The sequence below is a fragment of the Littorina saxatilis genome, linkage group LG2 (assembly GCF_037325665.1).
Source record: "Littorina saxatilis isolate snail1 linkage group LG2, US_GU_Lsax_2.0, whole genome shotgun sequence".
Lineage (NCBI taxonomy): Eukaryota > Metazoa > Mollusca > Gastropoda > Littorinimorpha > Littorinidae > Littorina > Littorina saxatilis.
In genome coordinates, this window is record NC_090246.1 from 97,345,852 (window position 1) to 97,366,558 (window position 20,707).

General features: G+C 41.2%; 1 protein-coding gene across 1 annotated transcript in view; it reads left to right on the top strand.

Moving 5' to 3' along the window:
• The window catches only part of LOC138960268 (dipeptidyl peptidase 4-like), a 163,063-nt gene that overhangs the window by 488 nt on the left and 141,868 nt on the right, over positions 1 to 20,707 (top strand). The window lies entirely within an intron of this gene.

The following is a 20,707-nucleotide window of genomic DNA, read 5'->3' on the forward strand; positions in this document are numbered from 1 at the left end:
TATTGTTACAGCGCATGTACCGATCGTTGACAGATTGTGTAGAACAGAAGCTAAACTAGGTGTATACGCTCGTCACAGCTGAAGGCAGCAATAGGTAGCTTCTCACTGACTTTCTTTGTCTCTCTGACTATCTCACTGTCATAGCTCTCTCTCACTCGATCTGTTCAGTCGTGTGTGCATGTGTGTGTGTGTGTGTGTGTGTGTGTGTGTGAGAGAGTGTGTGAGAGCGCGTGCTTGCATGCGTACACGTGTGTGTGTGATGTGTGCGTGTGTGTGTGTGTGTGAAAGCTAATGCACATGAAACAGAATGACTCGAGTGGTAGTACAGTAAGTATACATGATGAGGGTTACTGAGTTTTGAAAATATCCTCCTTGTCAGATATTTTGCAGTTATCTTTGAAATGTTGTTGGTCTAACAGTAACACCCTCTGGATAATTGATTATTCACAAAGTTGTAACATTTAATTGTTGCTTATAATTGCTCCAAATCCACAGCTATGTATGCCAGTATATATCTGGTCGCATAACGGCAAGCAAAAAACAATAGGCACTCAATCACTCTTTCAAAAAAGCTGAATGATTGCAACCTTAAGTTTATGGCTAAGCGTCAAAATGTGATATACACAACCGATTCCTCATAACTTGTATTGTCTGCTAATTATACCTGAATGTATACAGTCAGTTACACTTACAGCATACTGAAGACGATTTAGCATGGTATAAAAAAGAACAAAACAACATTAATATGTTCACTACTACTACTAGTACTAGCTCCTGAACATTTTGCATACATGTGTTTTATACCTTCCAGATCACAGTATCCTTCATAGTTAAACCTTTATGTGTGTGTGTGTTCAACTACAACTTGTGTGTGTGTGTGTGTGTGTGTATTTTGTGTGAGTGTGTGTATGTGTGTGTTTGTTCAGTGTTTGTGTATGTGTGTGTGTGTTTGTTCTCTGTGTGTTTTTCTATGTGCATCGGCGGCTGTTTTGTTTGGTGACAGCAAAGCATAATTAAATCATGCATACACAAATAGGCTTTCCTCAATGATATATTATATATATATATATATATCTTTAACAAAAGCATTTATACATTTATTTCAGATATTAACCAGATGCACACAGCTTGTTCAGCTCCTTTGACATATTTGTGAGAGTGTAATATGATTTTTTGTTTCATTAAAGATGAAAAGAAAGGCAGGACAAGTTTAAAAAAAATGTACACACAGACATGAAAGGAAATAGTGCTGGATTACATGTACATTAATATGCGAATTAAAGCAACAGGATTCATTAGTTAGTTGTGGAGAAATAATCTACAAACAAAATAATATAGCGGCTTTACAGTTGAATAGATATAGTACTGTACGTGTTGGGGAAAGACCCATGCCAGCTTGTTACACATGTTAGCTGGAAGCACCTGGTGCAGGAAGAAATGTGTTTGCCACACACAACAGACAAATAGAAATATATGACAGCCTATTTGCTGAGTCCCTGAGGTAGTTTATGTACAACTCTCTCTCTCTCTCTCTCTCTCTCTCTCTCTCTCTCTCTCTCTCTCTCTCTCTCTCTCTCTCTCTCTCTCTCTCCAATGCTTATTCTGTTATCCTCATAAAACAAAGAATTGTCATTGTCTCTCTCTCTCTCTCTCTCTCTCTCTCTCTCTCTCTCTCTCTCTCTCTCTCTCATTCTCTCTCTCTGTCATTGTCATTGACATTGTCTCTCTCTCTCTCTCTCTCTCTCTCTCTCTCTCTCTCTCTCTCACATTCTCTCTCTCTCTCTCTCACATTCTCTCTCTCTACGTGCACGTTAAGACCAGGCAAGAAGTGTGCTTGTGCACAGACCAGACAATTATAAATATGACAGCCTATTTGCTAAGTCCTATAGGCCTGTTAGATTCTGATAATGTGTGTGTGTGCACACCTCAGAGCAGGCACAAGACTAATAGGGATAGAGAAGAGAGAAACAGACAGGTATAATGTGTGTTTGAGTGTTGGCAAACTGATCCCCCTCCAATCAATATAGTGATCCACACAGTTAGCTCTGCTTTCGACAACTACATTGCACATGACGTTCAGACTCACTTCATATATATAGCCTCGAAGGAGAACGCAAGCCAGTCAATAACTTTACAATGCAGGGCTGAAACTTTGCTTCTTGATCACCAGGCATTCAAGTGCACTTCTGTTATCTTTACCTCAGGTGGGCTTGAATTTCAGGTAGAGATGCCGAGGGAGATGGAGCTTTGTACTGTGGATGTATTTTACTGCTGGGAGAGGTATACATTTATAGTTGAAATGTCTTTTACTTGGAACTATAGCTAGGAGAGATAAACATTTCATAGTTTAGATGTGTTTTACTGCTACTACGAGGCTGCACATTTTATAATTATATAGTTTAGATGTGTTTTACTGCTAAGAAAGATGTAGTAACTTACAGTTGAAATGAGTGAGCAATATGTGCAGTTTTTAAATTTAGTCAAGTTTTGACTAAATGTTTTAACATAGACAGGGATCGAATCGAGACGAGGGTCGTGGTGTATGTATGTGTGTGTGTCTGTGTGTGTGTATGTGTAGAGCAATTCAGAGAAAACTACTCTACCGATCTTCATGAAACTTACTTGCGATGAGAGTTCCTAGCTGAGTATGATATCCCCAGACATGATTTTTCATTTTTTCGATAAATGTCTTTGACGATATGTCATATCCGGCTTTTAGTGATTGTTGAGGCGGCACTGTTACGCCCTCATTATTTTACCAAATTGATTGAAATTTTGTTCAAGCAATCTTCGACGAAGGCAGGACTTTAGGATTGTATTTCAGCTTGGAATCTTAACAATTCGTTGATTAGTTTGCTCGTTTAAGTTGTCATTAAAAACGATTTTTCACTTACAGATTAAAAAATTACTACATTGTACTCTTCATCTTCTCCTGAATTCAAAAATATATAGATACGTTATGTTTACTTGAAAAAACGCGCTCAAAATAAAAGAAAATAGGTCGAGTATAATGTTCGCATGCTTCGCGGAGACGAGCGTGACCCGTCTCGGTCTTCGGGGAAGTTTAGCCGAGACTATCTGAATGTAGTCTCGGCGATGACTGGTTTTTGGTGTTGATCTTTTAGTTTGATGCCTACAGATTGACTAAATGTTTTTATATCGCTTCACGCGACTTGTTTTTTCTTTCATCAGGTCTGCTGCAATCTCAAGTAAAAATGCTGAGTGAGACAGAGCTTTGTGCTGTTTATGTGAATTACTGCTAAGAGAGATGTACGTGTATCAGTTTAAATAAGTGCGCAAAACATACAAATCCAAAAACAAACAAGTCGCGTGAAGCGATATATAAACATTTAGTCAAGCTCAGTCTGCATGAAAGTAACAGATTAACATTAAACAAGTCGCGTGAAGCAATATAAAAACATTTAGTCAAGCTCGGTCTGCATCAAAGTAACAGATTAACATTAAACAAGTCGCGTGAAGCGATATATAAACATTTAGTCAAGCTCGGTCTGCATCAAAGTAACAGATTAACATTAAACAAGTCGCGTGAAGCGATATATAAACATTTAGTCAAGCTCGGTCTGCATCAAAGTAACAGATTAACATTAAACAAGTCGCGTGAAGAGATATAAAAACATTTAGTCAAGCTCGGTCTGCATCAAAGTAACAGATTAACATTAAACAAGTCGCGTGAAGCGATATATAAACATTTAGTCAAGCTCGGTCTGCATCAAAGTAACAGATTAACATTAAACAAGTCGCGTGAAGAGATATAAAAACATTTAGTCAAGCTCGGTCTGCATCAAAGTAACAGATTAACATTAAACAAGTCGCGTGAAGCGATATATAAACATTTAGTCAAGCTCGGTCTGCATCAAAGTAACAGATTAACATTAAACAAGTCGCGTGAAGCGATATAAAAACATTTTGTCAAGCTCAGTCTGCATCAAAGTACAGTAGTCCCTTCCATTTCCGGCCCTTTCGTGGGCGTGAACCTACCCGGAGCGGCCAGCTTTCCCATGACTAATGAGTTTTCCTTCTATAATTGACTCTTAATGGCCGTTAACCTGTCTGACGCGGTCAACGGTCACTGATTTTTGCCCTAAGGTGCCCCTCTTACTTGACAGGAGCGGCCACTTAACGGCCACTTGTCACTTTCGCGGGCGAGCGCCTGTGGTGTGTGTGTGTGTGTGTGTGTGTGTGTGTGTGTGTGTGTTGTGTGCACAGACGGCACAGCACGAGCAGACGACATGAATACTTACGCATGCGCAAACTGTAAATACAGACATGCGCATACATGTACATTTACGGCAGTCACTTCCGGATCGATCACAGCTGATGTGAGTTTGAAACACTTGTTTATCTGACACTCAAATACATATTATAATAGTAGTACGAAACAATAGCTTAGCCAGGACGATCGAGTTAAACACGCAAATAATTAAGATGTATAAACGAAAGCAAAACTAACAGAGACAATGAATCGGCGGCTCGTGGATGATCGCTTTCTTTTCTTCATGAAAACTTGATCGTGTTTTTTTGGGTTTTTTGGAGGAGGAGGGGGCCTGTAATGAACGGCCACCTGATATTTGCCGTCACCTTTGCAATGACTAATGGGTGACCGGATATGGCAGGTACTACTGTAACAGATTAACATTAAACAAGTCGCGTGAAGCAATATAAAAACATTTAGTCAAGCTCGGTCTGCATCAAAGTAACAGATTAACATTAAACAAGTCGCGTGAAGAGATATAAAAACATTTAGTCAAGCTCGGTCTGCATCAAAGTAACAGATTAACATTAAATAAGTCGCGTAAGGCGAAATTACTACATTTAGTCAAGCTGTCGAACTCACGGAATGAAACTGAACGCACTGCATTTTGTCATCCAGACAATACAGCTTCGTCAATTGCAGCGAGAAGAAAATCGCTTCACCTCCCACGTGCAAAACGCAGTGAAATTGACAAGCAAGAATAGCACGGTAGCAAATGGTGCTAAGCAGGAAAGCGCGCTTTTCTGTATTCTTGTTTACTTTCTGAGCTTGTTTTGAATACAACATATCATATTAGCTCTATATGTTTTTGGAATCAGGAAATAACAAAGAATAAGATGAAATCATTTTTGGATCGATTTGATAAATTTTAATTGTAGTACTAATTAATCTATTTATGTTAATTGTGATCACATTTAAAGAGTAAACATAACATATATATATGTATGTATTTTTAGATTCAGAATTTGATGAAGAATACAATGCAATCAATTTTAAATCTGTTTGCGAGAATTTGATTTTAATGACAACTTTAATGAGCAAACTCATTAGTTAGTTTTTAAGCCTCCAACCGCTGAAATACAATACCAAAGTCCGGGCTTCGTCAAAGATTACTTGACCAAAATTTCAACCAATTGGGTTGAAAAATGAGAGCGTGACAGTGCTGCCTCAACTAATGCACAAAAAGCCGGATACGACGTCATCAAAGACATTTATCAACAAAATGAAAAAGAAGTCTGGGGATGCCATACTCAGGACCTCTCATGTTAAGTTTCAAGAAGATCGGTCCAGACTACAGTTTTCTCTGAATCGCTCTAGTCACACACACACACACACACACCATATTAAGATAGTCTTGACTAACCACATCGAAGACTGAGACGGGTCACGCTCGTCTCCGCGAAGCATGCAAACATTATACTCGACTTATTTTCTTTAGTCTGAGCGCTTTTTTCAAGTAAACATAAAATATCTATATATTTTTGAATTCAGGAGAAAACGAAGAATACATCGCAATGCTTTTTTAATCTGTAAGTGAAAAGTCGTTTTTAATGACAACTTTAATGAGCAAACTAATTAACCTATGTTTAAGCTTCTGAGCTGAAATGCAATACCGAAGTCCGGACTGAGTCGAACATTGCTTGACAAAAATTTCAATCAATTTGGTTAAAAAATGAGGGCGTGACAGTGCCGCCTCAACAATCACAAAAAGCCGGATATGACATCATCAAAAACATCTATCGACAAAATGAAAAAAATGTGTGGGGATATCATACCCAGGAACTTTCATATCAAGTTTCAGGAAGATCGGTCCAGTAGTTTTGTCTGAATCGCTCTACACACACACACACACACACACACACACACACACACACACATACATACACCACGATCTTCGTCTCAATTCCCCGTCTATGTTAAAACATTTAATCAAAACTTGACTAAATGTAAAAAGACTGCCAACGTTCCAAATTTCAGAATTAATTTTTTGTTGCAAAATATACAGTTCTGTTTTGTTCGTGCACCTCAGATGTGCTTCAGTCAAGCAGGGAATCGGATCCTGAGAGAGACAGAGCTAACTTTTTCCTGCAGATGTTTTTGCTCCCAGGAGAGATGTACATATTATAGTCAAATGAGTGTGCAAAATGTGTGTTGGCATGCAGTAAGGATAGACATGGAATTATTGATTTTTTGTTAAGCAAACAGCCCAAGCAACTTTTGTATAGTATGATTATGAGGACAAACATGACATTTTAAAGGAAAAAGCAAAACTGAAATAGTACTGGGAACGTTGAGCTTACGTTGATACTCATTTCTCCTGAAATTAACTGAACTATTAAAATGCATGCAACCCTAGTGTCACTTAGGCTTTCATCTCTTAACCCCATAATCTTTTAACCTCTGCCACACACATAGTCATAGAGAGAGACACACACAGACACATGCACAACACATAGTCATAGAGAGAGACACACACATACATACACAACACATAGTCATAGAGAGAGACACACACATACATACACAACACATAGTCATAGAGAGAGACACACACATACATACACAACACATAGTCATAGAGAGAGACACACACAGACACATGCACAACATACATGCATGCACACACACGCCCATTTGAACACTCACATACACACACACATGCACAGACACTACTTTGCAATAATGAGTAATTTTATGCACATATGATTCAACAGCATGAAACAGCAAGCTTTGGAATATTGTGTATCATTTCTTTTAACATCAAGTGCCACAATATTTGAAATCTGGTTTTTCAGCTCATTGTGTGTATGCAGATGTAATTGAATTTGTGAAGGATTTTTTTAAACAAATAATTTAACATCACAAAGCGCAGGGTGTACAAGAGTATGAAAGCCATTGGAATGTGTGTGTGTGTGTGTGTGTATGTGAGTGTTTGTATGTGTGTATGTGTGTGTGTGTGTGTGTATGTGTGTGTGTGTGTGTGTGTGTATGTGTGTGTGTGTGTGTGTTCATCTGCATATGTGTGTATATTTGTGTTTTCCTAGCATTGGGTTTATTTGTGGTACCAACAGTTCAACAACCTTTACAGCTAGACTTCCATCTCACTATTTATGCAGGTCAATTCTGTGAACAGGCAGGACTAACCCAGAGGTAAAGTTCATCAATCAACTCCTGCACAATTACCACAAGGGAAATCCATTACCCCCTGTTCCCTATGCTCTGATTAATAGTGGGCCCTTATGGAGGGGGCTAATGCCGGGTTGCTTAGATGTATTTAGGTGTAATTTAGCGCGTGCACATTTTTGTGTTTGTGTAATGAGTTGTGGATGCTTATTGGCATGGATGCAAGTAGTTGTGCCATGTTGTGTGTGAGCGTGTGTGCATGCGTGTCTGTGTGTGTGTTTGTGTATGAGTGATGAGTTCTTCTTGCCTAAATGTGGTTATTGAAGTATTTAGGGACTGTGAAGGTTGATTAGCTGGTGCAGTCATAAATTACCACCCCGGGTGAACAACTCTTGAAAACGGCTACCTGCCAATTACAACCACCCAAAGAAACCCTTTCTTTTATAACTCACCTTTCCATAAAGACCACCTGTCTGTAGGGACCTCAGTTTAGGCTTTGGTATCTTTGGTGGTCCCTTAAGGCAGGTTCAACTGTATTTGTATGTGTTTGTGAGTCTGTCCATCTTGTATGTCTGTTAGTGTGTGTGTTCACAAGTAGCACCAAAAATCGTTACTTACTAACAGTTTCTACTTTTTACATTGACTATGTAAGTTTAGTACTATTAGTAGACCGCCCTGATATGGCCCTTCGTGGTCGGCTGGGCGTTAAGCAAACAAACAAACTATTAGTAGACATTGTGGGAGAGCGATTAAAAGCTCAGTTGAGCGGATTGTTAGAAAAATAACGTCACTTTACAAACATTTTACAGCTTGTGATTGATAAGAAGGCAAGTTATCTCCTTTGCAAAACATTATAACAATGAATTACATCGCGTTAGTTAAAGATGTTAATCAATAGTCCTGTTACAAAATTATATGGCGAAGTTTCTGTGAGGCTGTTTCAAGGGGAGCAACCTCTTCGTGACTACTAATGGTAAACTGAGACACAGTTGTCGGTGCTTGGACCTTCCCTTGCTGTATTGCAACTATTGCCAACACGTGTCAATGTGTGTGTGTGCGCGCGCGCGCGCGTGTGTGTGTGTGTGTGTGTGTGTGTGTGTGTGTGTGTGTGTGCTCAAGAGAGAGAGAGAGCGAGCGAGCCCCAAGGGGTTGCTTTAGGTTGATTATCAAGTTGTGGTCATGCGCCAGTATGGAAAGTACTCTGAACAAAATCCGGCACAGTATTACAACGTACAGTATCAGATTTCAGTATCACTCAGGTACAGGTTGTAAGGACATTTTAATATCGAAATATATCAGGCTGAGTCATTCACATCTGGGATGACAATTGTTCCACCTCATGTTCCGCTTTGAAGCGCCGTACAGATCAGGCCAGCTTGCCGTCGTATGTGAAATGTCCATCTCTCCACGCCGCTCTCTCGAGTTTCTTGGATCAGAATGAACTGCGTAAGCGTATTATATAGATCTATCATACATGTATAATTATGAGTTTTATTTTATTTTACTGATAGTGATAGCTTGGATACTTTTTTTCTGGATCTCATGGTATGTGTTTTTGGGAAGGAAAAGGGGAATTTTGTTAGTTTTTTTTTGTGTGTGTGTGCTCTTTCTCATTAAAATCACGGGGCAACGGATATGGACACAACCATCATCGAGCGCTAAAGACGAAGAAGGTTGGTCTTTCAGACTTTTAATGACATGATCAGTCAAATTTGCAGTAAAATCTTGAAACATATCTTTGAACGTCAGTTGCCCATAGTGAAGGTGTAAGTATTTCATTATTACAGTGATAGCATGTATTTGCTTTTCGCTGCCGAATAGTCCTCAACTCCTAAGCTTAGAGCTTAATTCTTGTATGAATCCAAAAAAATTTCCTCAATGTTTTTTAAATTTTTTTAAAATTCTTGTATGCTTTCCGCTCTGGCATTCCACAAGAGAAACCCCTGATCGATCTGGTTGAATACATTTACAAAAATGGTTGATTTCATTTTAACCCACGAATTCATGACCTAGTACTTGAAGTCTATAGGTATCCAAGAAACTTTGACACAGCAATTATGATCGAAGTGATCAATTGATTATCGATCAGTTAAAGATACATGTGTCACTGACACAGAAAGTTATTTAACAACGAGAGAACTGCTCCACACCAGGACTTATCCTGCTTGATGCACGTGCTCGGTGATAATGTGTCGTCGGCACAGAAAATGACTTTGGAATGAGAGAAAGTGGAATGCGTAGATTCTACACCTTCATAGCCCCCGAATATGGTCATGATGTCATTCCTCCGAAAGCGGCGTGTGGCTGCCTTAATGGCGGGGTAAAAACGGCCATACACGTACAAATCCACTCGTGCAAAAACACGATTGTACGTGGGAGTTTCAGCCCATGAACGCAGAAGAAGAAGAAGAAGAAAGTCACTGATGATGTCCAACCTCTGGAATTAGCCCACAGGAGCTTGTATAAAAGTGTTTCGCCAGGGGCCTGTCGATCGGAGTACGACTGGGCTTACTACTACTACTACCCCCACTACTACTACTACTACTACTACTATTACCACTACTACTACTACTACTACTACACGTACTACTACTACTACTACTACACGTACTACTACTACTACTACTACACGTACTACTACTACTACGACTACTACTACTACTACTACTACTACTACTACACGTACTACTACTACTACTACTTTTACAGTAGAAGGTTATAGGCTACAATACTTCGATCGACTGGCCCTGACCGTGCACTTTACAATATTACAAGCTCCTGTGTACCAGCCTGAAGGATTGCATCCGCACGCGTTCTCATGACGGAAAATGATCACAGAAACGGGAGGGCAGGGGAGGGAAAGAAGCCGAAAGGAAGAGATTCGGGAGGATTGGAGCTAAAAGAGATATATAAATCCCCGATAGACTGATAACCTAATCGTGCACTGCAATCAAGGGACCGGCCTTTCATTGTATATAGAGGCCTTACCCTCTCCCTGTCACTCGCAAGACATGACTGCAGACAATGAAGTTTACTGGCGAAATTGACGAACTGGCTCCCGGTTTTGACCTGAAGGTCTGAGCATGCAGTTGCATGAATGGGTTTCAGGTACAGAAAATGCCCGACGGGTGGCTTTCCCTGTAGGTTTATAGAGAGGAATAAAACACACACATACACACGCACAGACGGACAGACAGACAGAAGAAGGAGGTCCAGGCAATATAAATGCATATGATATCGACGGTGTTGTAATTGTATTGTAATCCTACGAGAACAAATGTACTTGTGTAAATGGCATAGAATTGATTCTTGAATAATGTGAGTGCCGACCTTCATGCAGGATTTTGCATGGCGCATTTGCAACACAAGAACAAATTTACTTGCCGACCCCCGTAGCGCAGTGGTTAGCGCATCGGGTTGCGGGCCGCGAGATCGTGGTTCGAATCCCATAAGGGGTGCGTGGGTTTTTTCGAGCTTCGATCGGCTCCTACCCAGAGTGGAAGTGCTAAAGTTCCAATGGGGAGGCTGGGATCACACAGCCGAGTGTCATTCACTTTACGAATGCGATTGACTCTGAAAGCGCGAAAATTAAAAAAACCAAGAAATTCCTCCGAGGTAGGAAAAACACCCCCGTCCTTACCATTCTCACTGCCACCAACTGAGAAGGTTATTTCCCTTTGACCATTAATATGTCCCTCTATAAGTCCTTGTAGAATCTTAATCCACCAATAACTCCCTAACCGTGTGTTTGACTGGTCCCAATTTTTGTAAGGACCGTCTCAGGAATGTATAGAACCTGTTCACCAAGTTTGGTGACGATCGGTCCGTTCATTCTTGAGATCTATATGCGAACACAAACACACAAACAAACAAACACATCGACCGAATCCTATACACACCCCTATACCGGGGGTGTAAAAACCTTGTCTCGATTCTTGTGACCCTTCCTGCTCAGGGCTCTCATGGTGACCTTGGTCCCAGTGTTCCTGTTCCAGCCATCCCTGAATATTCTGCTGCCAGCCTGGGATGCTCCGGGGGGGTCGACGGAGGGACGCAGTGGCGGTCTGCTCTCTGAGGAGACGCTCACTCAGTCTGGCTCCGCGACTTAACAGTCAGTGTCGAAAGTAGAGGGCTTAGTAGGTAGCGGTGCCTGTGTCCTTGGCCAGGAACAGGACCAATACTGAACACCGTCGAAGTGACTCAGCAGCAGTGCAGTGTCATCTTCCGAGGGTAGCCTACCGCAGCGGCCTGACATCCTTCCCTGGAGTGTCTGTAAAATTAGTGAGGGTGCCCAGGTGTCTGACCAACACTGGGGGCTCATTGATTCGACAAAGTCTGGCGGCGGAACGAAGTTCAGGGGTGGATGTTGCAATGAGTGCTGGGACGGGGCGGCGTGGAAGCATACTGGGAGAAGGAACAAGAAAAAAAAAAAAAATTTACTTGTGTAACTGGCAACGAATTTATTCTTGAATAATGTAAGTACCGAGAAATAACAGGGGTCAAATCGAAGATTTGTTTCATGCTCTTAGCTCACATTCGGGGCCAGATTGACAAAGGAGGGCAACGAAGATTTGGGTTACTGGCCTTTTTGCAGCTGTTTTCACGTCTGTAAAACTCCCATGGGTAATCAGAAACAACAGGGCTGCTTGTGTTTCCTGCAGTGTGATCAAGCAACATAATTTACCAGCATAATTGAAGAGCAAACGTCGGTCAAAAATAGGACCTCTTTTTCACTGGCAACTGAGAAAACCTGCCGCAGCCAGAGGCAAAGGGATTTGATGCTACTATAGTTGTTACTTGTTACAGTTGTAGCATAGTTGGACAAAAAAGCGGGGAGAATTTGGATAACATTTTATTACATCTTTGGGAAGCTGCGAGTTTTAGCTAGCACCTTGCCTGTGGCTCAAACGATGTGCTTAGATAATACATGACTGTAATAGGATACAGGGTAGTTTCAGCAATATATATACGACTAGATGAATACCCGCTTCGCCGGGTACGGCTTCGCCGGGAAGAAGTCGAGCCGAATACCCGGCTGCGCCGGGGACCCGGCTTTGCCGGGTGTACGCCGGCTTTGGCGGCGCACCGCACGAAGGAAGGGAGACAAACGCGCAAAACACTGGAGAAGAGTAAAAAAAGTATAACGGGAATATGGATTGAGCGTTGTCGACAGTGACCTTCTGAAAATAGAAACGGGAATATGGATTGACGCCACACAAAGGAAGGGAGATACACGCTGAAAACACTGGAGAAGATAAGGAAGAGTTACTGGGAATGGATCCAGAGAAAAACCAAAATCGGTTCAGCGCTGCGCGCTGAGAGCACGTGTTGAAATATCTCATCGACCAGGTTGTGTCCGGGGTGTACTTGAATATGGCCACCAAATTTGAAAGAGATCCATCGAGAACTTTGGCTTGGCATCGCGGACACACACACAAACACACACATACACACACACACACACAAAGTCGTATATATATATTAGAAGATAGATATGAGTCGTGTTTTGTTATTTATTTTATTTTATTTTTTTGTCTGGAGAAAATATTTACAGTAGCTTCATACAAATCACTACGCACGTCTACTTCAGTTTGTCCACAGCTTGAAAGAAGGGCGAAAATAAACACACTTATAAAGAAATCACAGTGACACGTAGACACAGACATAAACATTACCTGCACCCAATTGACAGTATGAGTACCCAGGCGACAGTTTTACAACCTACTTCAACTTCTTTCCCCCTACCCAAAGTGTTGATGCGATACACCGTAATTCGAACCAAAAAAATGTTACGCCGGACATATTGGTAGTCTTGGGAAAGCAAGATACATCTTGAAGTATTTGCAGTAGCGGTGTTGCGGTCTTTAAGTTCCTCCAAGCATAGCTTTCTCATTCGTCACTGCACAGGCACACATAGTTGAATCGTCTGTTCAGCCTCCATTATTGAGATCTCATGTGCACTTTATCCGCTGACATTCTCGAAAGAAAAGATCTTTGCGTTGATAGTTTACTTACAAACAAACATGGCTCAAGACTGGGCAAACGTGGTTTTTTTTTTACTAGATGGCTTGAAAGATGGTCGAAGGGAGAAATATATGCTCAACATGAACACGATCTTAGATTACGTTGCAATGTTTGCACATGCGCAGTGACCGAATGCGAAAGTTGGACTGGGACGTTCATGTGCATATGGGTGTTCTCGATAAACTAAGATATATCTTTCAGTAGCTCAGTCTTGAATCTTTTTGTTTTGTTTTGAGTTTGCCATGCACATCATATTTAGAGAATCCCAGAAAGATACATTTACAGACACGTGGTAATGACAAACTGCATGGGATGGTTGACACAAAAGAGAATGGTCATATGTGGAAATTATTCTGAAAACAATTTTAAGCATTTGATGCTAAAATTGGGGTATTGTTGTTGGTTCGATGGGTTTGATGCTCTGTTTATCAGCGGAGACAATTTGTGCATGCTGTTTTCAAGGGCAGTGGTTTCATAGGCAAATTTGAATTAATCTGACCCCCAAAGCTGATATGAATCTGTACTTTCTTTGAAATACAGGTATGATTTTTTTGTATTTTTCTTTGAGCTACCCTCCAGATAAAAAAATCTTGATCATTCTGACACACAACACATTGACTAGCTTTTAATGCAAAACAGTAGGAATGCCAGATCAGAATAAGCAAGCTTCTGTATTATAGTCTTCTCTAGAGTGTAACGTGCTAATTAGGATAGTGGTAATGATGATGATGAAGAGGAGGAGGAGAGGATGAGGAGAGGAGGAGGAGAGGAGGAGGAGGAAGGCAAGGCGGAGCAGCAAAGGATCAAGGGAGCGGGTGAGGGATAGAGGAAGATGAATATGATAATTATGTGATCGTGATGATGCCAATAAGGAAACGGAGAGCAGAAAGACAAACATTAAACAACTTCCATCATAACCTGAACAGAGTTTGACGCCCAAGCTATTTTTATCTTTCCATTTTTTTCTTTTTGTTCATGTTTATTCTCATTTCATGTTTGTTTTTCTTGGACGTCATATGCGCAAGTGAAACTGGAGCTAGAGGATGTACACTCGTCGGAAATTGGCAGTGCCATGACAACAGTACCAGCAAATCAGCATTTTTTTCTCTTTGGAAATAGGTGTCGACTTGCCACTAAACAGCCGAGTCGAATTTCGCTGGTGTTATTCCGTCGTTGTCCATACATTTGTCTGGTGTCGTGTTCAGAGCGTGGGCTTCGGAAAGACTAGTGTGTTAAGAAAGGAACAAAAGCAAAGAAAAGCTGCGGAAATATTAAACAAATTGTGACGTCCCATGTTTTTTTTTCTTGTTTGTGGAAATGGCTATTCATATTTGATGAGAGTGTCTTATTTCCAAAATCTCGCCAAGAAAACATTTGCAAACCTCTTTGGTGCTGGTGGTAATACATTTTCGAACACAGTTTATATCAAATTGCGGTCGTAGATTTAGCTCAGGCGGAAAAGTTTTCGGCGAAATGTTGGCATTTTCCATGCGGTGACAACTTTTCGAAGCTGGACATCTTTTATTTATTTATATGTATATATGTGTCCACATAACACAGTTTTTGATGCGTTAAATGATGATTTATGTCTGCGTGTGGCGTACATACAGTAAACGACGAGATTGATTTTGCCAAAAAGAGAAGTCTGTCAAATTCAGCCATCACTGATGATGGGGTTTAGGATTCGGGATGCCGTAGTTGATGGCATTAAGAGGGCAGTATTAGGAACTGCGGCATTCCCCTTTACTTTTACCCTTGTCGAAGCTCGCAAATTACATTGTGGAATGGAGTTCTCTCTCTCTCTCTCTCTCTCTCTCTCTCTCTCTCTCTCTCTCTCTCTCTCTCTCTCTCTCTCTCTCTCTCTCTCTCTCTCTCTCTCTCTCTCTCTCTCTCTCTCTCTCTCTAGCTCTCTAGCTCTCTCTCTCTCTCTCTTTCTCTCTCTAGCTCTCTAGCTCTCTCTCTCTCTCTCTCTCTCTCTCTCTCTCTCTCTCTCTCTCTCTCTCTCTCTCTCTCTCTCTCTCTCTCCCGAAAGTTTAACGTCCCAATCCCAAAGATAGATCTCTTCAAATCAAGCTTAGCCTATTCTGGTAGCGTCCTGTGGAATTCTCTCCCGGAATTTGTGAGAGTCCCAATGAGTCTCAATACTTTCAAAAAACACCTTTCACTGTATTTAATGTTAAATTACGAAAAATCACAGTGATGGAAGACTTCGTTTGGTTATATTTTCATTTGTCCAAAGCATCAGTGTTCATTATATCCACACAAAAACACTCAAAGCTTTAATAACACATTTACTCATGCATGTGTATTCAGCATTGTTTTCACTACGTTACATATACGACGCTTTATATTTGTGTATAATATGTAATGTGTAAATATTCATATGTTGTTGTTTTTCTCTACCTTTTTTTCTACGTTAATATCCGTGTAAATATGTGATTAGATTAGTCCCCTCTCTGGGCGAGGGCTGGTTGAAAAAAAGCTCGTTGTATTGCTTATGCCACAATCCTCGAAAAATAAAATTTGATTTGATCTCTCTCTCTCTCTCTCTCTCTCTCTCTCTCTCTCTCTCTCTCTCTCTCTCTCTCTCTCTCTCTCTCTCTCTTTCTCTCTCTCTTTCTCTCTAGTTTAGTCCCTCTTTAGGGCGAGGGCCAGATGCAAAAAAGCATAACTATGCTTATTCTTGTCACCCTCGAAAAATAAAGATTTGTCATTGTCATTGTCATTGTCATTGTCTCTCTCTCTCTCTCTCTCTCTCTCTCTCTCTCTCTCTCTCTCTCCCTCTCTCTCTCTGTCTCTCTCTCTCTGCACCCTCTCTCTCTCTCTCTCTCTCTCTCTCTCTCTCTCTCTCTCTCTCTCTCTCTCTCTCTCTCTCTCTCTCTATTTCATGTCGTGGCTAAAAGTGGGGATATTTTTCAACTGCAAAACGTACACACAAAACTTCACACTCAAATATACTGCCGCACGCAGTCACATATATACGCCTGGCATTATGCATGTTCTGGTGTTCCAGTGCACTTCGGGATGACAGACAATTCCGCTCTGCGAAACGTGTCCGGAGGCCCTTGTAACAGGTTGGAAGAAAAAATGCCGACTTTTTTGTCAGGCCAAATTCCATCCAACATCTCCATCTTTGGGTAAAAAAAGGAAGATACAGCTTGACCCTGTTTTGCACGATTTTTTTCGGAGGATATTTTTAAAGAGGGACATGTGCCATCGTCAGAACTCAGAGTAGAGTAAAAAAAAAAAAAAAAAATCCATCTCACACGGCATTAATAGGTAACATGCGCCTTGAGTCGCCTTGTGTGGTGAGATACGTGCGCGATACAAATCCTCGTAAATAGAATACAAATAAATAGAGAAATTTAATGCTGTAAGAATTTAGCATTTGGATTTTTATTGAAAAACAAAAGAAAACAAGTCGCGTAAGGCGAAAATACAATATTTAGTCAAGTAGCTGTCGAACTCACAGAATGAAACTGAACGCAATGCCATTTTACTCGTAGCATCGTCAGGCCACCGCTCATGGCAAAGGCAGTGAAATTGACAAGAAGAGCGGGGTAGTAGTTGCGCTAAGAAGGATAGCACGCTTTTCTGTACCTCTCTTTGTTTTAACTTTCTGAGCGTGTTTTTAATCCAAACATATCATATCTATATGTTTTTGGAATCAGGAACCGACAAGGAATAAGATGAAAGTGTTTTTAAATTGATTTGGACAATTCAATTTTGATAATTAATTTTCAGAGCTTGTTTTTAATCCGAATATAACATATTTATATGTTTTTGGAATCAGCAAATGATGGAGAATAAGATAAACGTAAATTTGGATCGTTTTATAAATTTTTATTTTTTTTTTACAATTTTCCGATTTTTAATGACCAAAGTCATTAATTAATTTTTAAGCCACCACGCTGAAATGCAATACCGAAGTCCGGGCTTCGTCGAAAATTACTTGACCAAAATTTGAACCAATTTGGTTGAAAAATGAGGGCGTGACAGTGCCGCCTCAACTTTCACGAAAAGCCGGATATGACGTCATCAAAGACATTTATCCAAAAAATGAAAAAAACGTTCGGGGATTTCATACCCAGGAACTCTCATGTCAAATTTCATAAAGATCGGTCCAGTAGTTTAGTCTGAATCGCTCTACACACACACACACACACACACGCACACACGCACATACACCACGACCCTCGTTTCGATTCCCCCTCGATGTTAAAATATTTAGTCAAAACTTGACTAAATATAAAAAGAAAAAAAAGAAAGGAGGATGTAGAAAAGAAGAAGAAGAAGGACAAACAAATAAAAAGCAGTTGTGTTTTGTCTTCCTTTTGAAGCGAGCGTGATATCAAGTTTGTCGCATTTCGAAATGAGGGGCAAACAGGAGGCGTACAGTAAATGTGTGTGAGTTTGAGTTTGCACTTTGGGTCATGCTCAATCTCTAACATACGAACGCACGCACGCACTCACGTACGCACACACACATGCGCACGCACGCACGCACGCACGCACGCACACGCGCACGCACACGCACGCACTCACACACACACACACACACACACACACACACACACGCACGCACGCACACACACACACACACACACACACACACACACACACACACCTTGTTACGACTGTCCTTAAGGTGGAGGATAAAATAAGCTGTGTACGTTCAATTGCTGCTTACGTCTTTGTTTCTTGATTTTGGTACCGTTGTGTTCCTAAGACGGTACCAAAATCAATAGACGCACGAAGCAATTGATAACTTTGACTGTCGCTCGTAAACAGCTTACTTTACACTGAGACGAAGATTTCGCGAAGTCGAACATTCAGTGAAAAAGCTTCGTGGAAATAGATTTCGCGAAGTCGACGTCGCCCAAATAATGTGAGGCTTCGGAACTCAGACGCTTTTGACCTTTGTGAAGGGATGTTCTCGGCTGTCGGCGAAACACCGAAACTTATTTCAAATCACCGAGAAGAAAATAAAACCTATAGCAACATCCCTGTGGTGTTATTGGAACACAAAACAGACCCTCGAATGATCATGACCCACCTGAACAATCCGCATGAGCAACAAGAGAAAGGCAATTCTCCACAAAACCAACCCCACCTTGCCCCGGATCCCATTATGCATGGAGTCATCATGCAAGGGATGGAAGCCCTAAGCTTCCGGGGATTGCTTCCTCTGATGACTGGCTGGAGCGAAAATATTTATCTGACGTTTGTGGTCCCTGTTTCCGGAGGGACCTGTTGCATCTTAATTAGATTCTTGACTCGAGCGCATCTTCACTATCGACCCAGCGGTTCCCCATTGCCGCGATGGACAAAAGTATCCAACAGGCGTCGCTACTTCATCTGAAACGTTTTTCGAAGTTTGTTGCTGTATCCAGGATCCATTTCAACGAAATTATGTCCACCAACAGGCGTAGCATCTTCATAAGCTCTTCCCGTAAAACTCACCATCTATGATCGGGCCAGGCTTTCAGAAATCCTCAAAACAAAAAATAAAATAAAAAGATTGCTTTCTGTGCAGACAAAGATTTTGTTATGAGTAACATACCCAGAGTGTTGCTGTGTCCGTTAAGAAAAAAAAATAATAACAAAAAAAATCCCACTCTGCGCAGAAAGCCTCGAGTCGAAGTTGCTGATTGGTTGGTGTGTCAGTGTCCAAATGGAGGTTTGATTGTAAAAGCCTTGGCAAATTTGAGATGATGAGTATAACCGTTAACAGGGGAAATATTGTACTTTTAAAACGTTTTTCGCTATTTCTTGCTGTTTCCACGGTGTTTTTTTGGATCAGGATTATCTCAGTAACAGACGTCACATCTTTGTTAAATCGTCGCGATATAACCTTCGTGGTTGAAAACGACGTTAAACACCAAATAAAGAAAGAAAGATCTTTGTTAAAAAAGCGATGTTCACCATTTTTTTGTCGTTTCCACGTTGTTTTTTCTCGCTCTGTCTCTCCTCTTTTTTGTCTCTCTCTCTCTCTCTTTCCCACTCTCTCTCCCCTTCTCACTCGTTCCCCCTCTCTCTCCCCCTCTCACTCTTTCCCCTTCTCCCTGTCTTTCTGTTTCTTTCTTTGTCTCTCTGTTTTTTTCGTGCCTCTTTTTCTCTCTCTGTCACCAGTCTCCAAACAAAACTAGTCCAGCGCTAGTCGTCACAAAACCGTACAACTGAAAAACAATTTTGATTTTAAGCTTTCTGAAGTAAATATCAAATACTCGGCTTTTTGTTGCTCTTTCGATTAAAAATGTTTTGGCTTGTGTGGGAATACTGTGTTTAGAATTTGGCGGCTGTCTGTCTAAAAGCGAAACGTTTCTCTTTTTTTAATGCTTACTAACCGACCACAGCAGAGACACGCGTTTCTGTAATAGGGGAAGAGGTAGGCCCTATGTGGCTTGGAATGTCGGTTTGTATTGCGAATAAGCCGTTGGAGCGTTTTCTTTCGCAGTTTTGCGTGCTCAAGCAACGCGCTTTTTTATGCATCTAAAAAAATGTGCGTACCTTTCATTTGTGTTCATAAGCATTATGCACACACACACTTACCTCCCCCTCTTCGAACCCCACCCTTTCCCTCAACCCTTACCCACTTACCTCCTGTCTCCCTCACGAATTCAAACTCAATTTGTTTTCTCCATGCGCCTGTCGTCGGGCGTGGAACATGGGAGGATTTGCCTTGATCTCTCTCACAGTGTTTTAGATGTCTGCCGCGCAAATAGAACTCCACACCCAAAATAAGATCACCGGCGGAGTGCACAGAGCCGCAGGATGAGAGAAAAAGAGAAAAATGGAACGGGTGGATGGGGGTGGGGGAGGAGAAGACGGGGGATGGAGGGAGACATAAAAACACAAGTCGTCGGAGATAGGATCGAATGCCCTGACGACGAAATGAGCAACAGGAGGCTCCAATGGATTTTTTTCTATTCCAAGAGGAAGGGAGAAACGTATTGAAAGAAAGGAGAATGGGTAACGAGAGAAGCTATTGATGGGAAGGTAGTTGTTTCAGACGGTCCCTTTGGAACTTAAATTAATGTCTTTTTTTCCAACCTTAGTCGCTGTTGCCGGTTCGCTTGGTGTTATGTCACTGTGTGTGTGTGTGTGTGTGTGTGTGTGTGTGTGTGTGTGTGTGTGTGTGTGTGTGTGTGTGTTTGTGTGTTTGCTTACATGCGACAAGAAATCGGAAAGCAAAAGGCCTTGGCCACGCAAATGTTTTGTCGAGGCCAGAGACTATATCTCTTTCTCTCTCTGGCACTAACAGACACACGCATACGCCAGGGAGGA